The sequence below is a fragment of the Dipodomys spectabilis genome, unplaced genomic scaffold, assembly GCF_019054845.1.
Source record: "Dipodomys spectabilis isolate Male_0828 unplaced genomic scaffold, ASM1905484v1 ptg000926l, whole genome shotgun sequence".
Taxonomy (NCBI): domain Eukaryota; kingdom Metazoa; phylum Chordata; class Mammalia; order Rodentia; family Heteromyidae; genus Dipodomys; species Dipodomys spectabilis.
This window is the reverse complement of record NW_024871603.1, coordinates 12405-17043: the sequence shown is the minus strand read 5'-3', so window position 1 is coordinate 17043 and position 4639 is coordinate 12405. Positions and strand designations below refer to the sequence as shown.

General features: G+C 57.2%; 1 pseudogene; it reads left to right on the top strand.

The window, feature by feature from the left end:
* Window positions 1–1170: 1170 nt before the first annotated feature.
* LOC122102885 lies at window positions 1171–2848 on the top strand (annotated as a pseudogene).
* Window positions 2849–4639: the final 1791 nt, after the last annotated feature.

Sequence of the window (4639 nt, the reverse complement as noted above, 5' to 3'; positions counted from 1 at the left end):
CTCTAGCGTGAGTACAGTTGTCTGTCTGTCAATGCCTGTGTGTGTGTGAGAGAGAGACAGAGACAGAGAGACAGAGACAGAGACAGAGAAACAGAGAGAGAGAGAGAGAGAGAATTTGACTCCGGCCTAAATCATTTCAGTTTGTTCAAAGCACTTTCTTTCTTTCCTTCTTTCTTTCTTTCTTTCTTTCTTTCTTTCTTTCTTTCTTTCTTTCTTTCTTTCTTTCTTTCTTTCTTTCTTTCTTTCTTTCTTTCTTTCTTTCTTTCTTTCTTTCTTTCTCTCTTTCTTTCTGGGTTGGTTGTGGGTCTTGAACTCAGGGCCTGGGCACTGTTCCTCAGCTGTTCAGCTCAAGGCTAGCGCTCTACCACTCGAGCCACAGCGCCACTTCTGGCTTTTTCTGCTTATGTGGTGCTGAGGAATCGAACCCAGGGCCTCATGCATGCAAGGCAAGCACTCTACCACTGAGCCACCTTCCTAGCCCCTGTTCAAAGCAGGACTGAGCTCCCTGCGGGAAGGAAGGAATTCCCTTTCAGTGTTGGGGCGCAGGAAGGATGGGAGCCGAGGAGAAGCACTATGTAGAAACCGCCCTGGGACTTCACCCTGCCATTGTCAGGAGGGCTCCCCTCAATCCCAGTCCTGGCCTTTCCTCTCCGTCCAGGTGTCTGCTAGCGGCACACCTTCCGCTCGCCCGTCCACCCAGTCCACCCCAGTCAGCGATGCCTTAGGATCCAGCGGGCGGCGTGGGCCCAGGCTGGACCCTTCCTGCCCCCTGGGAGAGTGGCCTTGAGCGGGGAAGAGCAGAGCCAGGCATTGCCACAAGGGACCTGGGGCTGGGGAAGCCGGGGCCTAAGGCAAGGGGCTGGGGAGACACTCCTCCCCCCAGACACACAGACAGCCAGGCGCAGGGGCACGGGGTGGAGAGAGGCCGGGCTGCGGCGAGAAGCTGAGGCTCAGAGGCAAGAAGGGTGAGGAGAAAGGACAACAAAATCCAACATGGCTGATGTGCTAAGGAGCGGGGAGAGAGATGAGGAGAGAGAGGAAGGAGAGGAGGAAGAGGAAGAAGAGGACAAGGAGGAAAAAGCAGAGGAGGAAGGGGAAGAGGAGAAGGAGGGGAGGAGAAAGAGGAGGGAACAGGAGAGGAGGAGAAGAAGAAGGAGAGGAGGAGGAGGAGGAGGAGGAGCTGGAGAAGGAGGAGGAGGAGGAGGAGAAGAAGAGGAGGAGGAGGAGGAGGAGGAGGAAGAGGAGGAGAGGAGGAGGAGGAGGAGGAGGAGGAGGAGGAGGAGGAGGAGGAGGAGGAGGAGGAGGAGGAGGAGGAGGAGAAGGAAGAAGAAGAAGAAGAAGAAGAAGAAGAAGAAGAAGAAGAAGAAGAAGAAGAAGAAGAAGAAGAAGAAGAAGAAGAAGAAGAAGAAGAAGAAGAAGAAGAAGAAGAAGAAGCAGCGGAGGAGGAGAAGGAGGAGGAGGAAGGGGAGAGGAGGAGGAGGAGGAGGAGCTGGAGGAGGAGGAGGAGAAGAAGAAGAAGAAGAGGAAGAAGAAGAAGAAGAAGAGGAGAGGAAGGAGGAGGAAGAGGAGAAGAAGGAAGAGCAGTAAGAGAAGGAGGGGGGAAGAGGGGGAGGTGGGGGGAGGAGGAGGAGGGGGAGGAGGGGGAGGAGAAGGAGAGGGAGGAGGAGGAGGAGGAGGTGAAGGAGGGGGAGGAGGGGGAGGAGAAGGGGAAGGAGGGGGAGGAGGAAGAGGAGGAGGAGGAGGATGGGGAGGAAAGGACTAGGTTAACCTGCAGCTTCTGAGCCAGGACGGCCGCTGCGTTCATCCTGGAAGTCAGCAGCCGTGGCGGCGCCCGTGCCCGGTCCGGCCGGTCTACCTCTCTCTCCCTCTGTGGTGAGAGGCGTGACAGGACGGCGCCCCGCGTGCGGCACGCGTCTGCTGGTACCAGGCGGGCAGTGTGGGCAGGGTGAGCTGAAAGCCGGGACCCCTGGACCCCAGCGAGCACGTGCACCCCGAATCCCCATCGACTCCAGAGGGAGGCCTGGGGAGGAAGGTCCCATGGGTGGTGGAGGCCAGAGCCCGGAGCAGGGCTGGAAACAAGAGGAGGTGATTCCGGTTGCCATGGTGATGGGGGGAGGGTGGGAGGTGATGCTACCCCATTGAAAGATGCTACCACTTCACCCCCGCCCCGGCCTGTCCCATCCCAAGGGACCACGGGGTCTTGGTAGCCAGGAAAATGACACCTGGTCACCCCGTCTTTGGCTGCAGAGTTTCCCAGGACACCTCTGGGGGGGGGAAGACATCGGGACACAGTTGCAGAAGGGCACAGACCGTCCCCTTTTGTTGAAAATTAATTAACTAAAAGATTAATTGATCTTTGCATCCTGGGGCTTGAACTCGGGGCCTGGGCGCTGTTCCTGAGGTATTTTTTGTTTGTTTGTTTTGTTTTGTTTTTGTTTTCACTCAAGGCTGGCGCTCTACCACTTGAGCCACAGCTCCGCGTCTGGCTTTTGGCCTGTTCATTTGCAGAAAATGGTCTCAGGGACTTTCCTGCCTGGGCTGGCTTTGAACCTCGATCCTCAGATCTCAGCCTCCCGAGAGCTGGGGTGACAGGCGTGAGCAGCGGCGCCCAGCTGAGTTGAGGATGAGGTTTGCATTGTCCCCCCCGCTCCCCAGAGTGGGCCCTGCTCTTCTGAACCTTATGGACCTTTGTGCCAGATTCGTCTCCCTGCTTCCCAGTCAATCTGGAAGGTTCTATCACAGCATGGAGAGGGGCAGCATCTAGAACACCAGCTCTCCCAGGTCAGCTGGGAGACCCTGGCCTACAGCCCGGCACGCTGGGCAGAGAAGGGCGACCCTGCACCGCTTGGTACCACCACTGACCAGGACACACGCCGTGGCTGCTTGTCACCAGTGGCGTGTGTGAGCGGTGCTGGCTGTGCACTGGATGAACAGAGACAGAGACAGAGGCAGAGGAGGAGAGAGAGACAGGAAGAGGAAGATAGGAAGAGAGAAATAGATACAGAGAGATGCAGGAAGAAAGAGACAGAGGGAGAAAGGGACAGAGAGACACACAGAGGCAGAGATAGATGAGGAAGAGAGAGACAGGGAGAAAGAAAGACAGAGGAAGAGAGAGACAGACAGAGGAACAGAAACGGAGAGAGACAGAGAGGGAGAGGAAAAGGAGACAGAGATGGAGGAAGGGGGAGACCAAGGGAGGAAGAGATGGAGAGACAGAGGAGAGATGGGTGAGGAAGAGAAAGACAGAGATAGAGGAAGAGAGAGAGAGACAGAGACAGAGAGAAGGAGGAAGAGAGAGAAAAACAGAGAGGGAGAACGAAACAGAGAGACAGGAAGAGAGACAGAGACAAGAAAAGAGACATAGAGGAAGAGAGACACAGAGGAAGAGGAAGAGGGAGACAAAGACAAGATGAGAGACAGAGGAAGAGAAAGATGGGGAGAAAGAGACACAGTAAACAGAGAGAGAAAGAAGAAGAGAGATACAGAGATAGAGACAGAGACCGAGGGGGAGAGACACAGAGAGACAGAAACAGAGGAAGAGAGACAGAGTCACAGAGAGTCAGCCACAGCGGGCTGTGGTGCTACCGCCTGCAATGCCGGTTCCCAGAACCTCTCCTCCCCTCTGCCCCGCGGCCGCTCAGTAGCCGGGCAGAGCCTCCCGGAGCCAAGGGAGGCCGCAGACAGATGTGCACCGTCAGGAGCACTGGGAAGGGGGAAAGAGGAGTAGCTGGCTTCCATGTGGAGGGAGCCGGGCGGGGCAGGGGGGAGCCTGGGGGCCTGGAGGAGAGCACGGGGGGGGGGGGGGGGAGGCCGTGGTGGTGGTGGGAAGAGACACAGGCAGGCACCAGCTGTGAGCCAGATGTGCACAGCTGTGCCGAGTCCTGACCCAGTGGGCAGCCAGGCCCGGCTTCCCACCACCGCCCCGGTCCACCCGGGGGTGGAGGGAGTAGAAGGGGGGCAGGAAGATCCTCATCACCTCCTCCTCTTGCCCATGGGGTAACCAAGAAACAACCACCCAGCCAGGCAGGGGTTCGAATCTGCGTCCCTCAGATCTCGGCCACCCGAGCGAGCAAGGATGGTGGGAGTGCACGCCGGTGCCCGTCCAAATTGAGGATGGGGTTTAGCGTTGTCCCCAGCTATGAAGAACCAAAGGCACAGACCACCTTCTCCCATCTTCCCCCCACCTCCTCCATCTTCTCCACGCTCCCAGTATCCCTCCGTCCGTCCTTCCCACGCCCACTCCCCCGCAGCCCTGTGCGGTCCCTGACCCCTGTAGTCCCAGTCCAGTCCCTGACCCCTGTAGTCCCAGTCCGGAGAACTCTCTGCCTCCCCTCCATTGCTCTTCCAAAAGGACCCAGGGAGAAAGGCACCGGAAGCTGATCAGGAACCTTGAAGAGTTGGATTTTCGAGTCACCGGACAGATCACACCTGTCATCCCAGCTACTCAGGAGGCCGAGATCTGAGGATCAAGTGCCAAGGCCACCACGGGGGAAATCTGTGAGACTCTGACTTCTACTCAACCAGCAAAAAGCTGCAAGTGGAGCTGTGGTTCAAGAGGTGTAGGACACTGGCCTTGAACAACAACAACAACAGAAAAGCTCAGAGACATTGCTCAGGCTCTGAACTCCAAGCCTCAGGA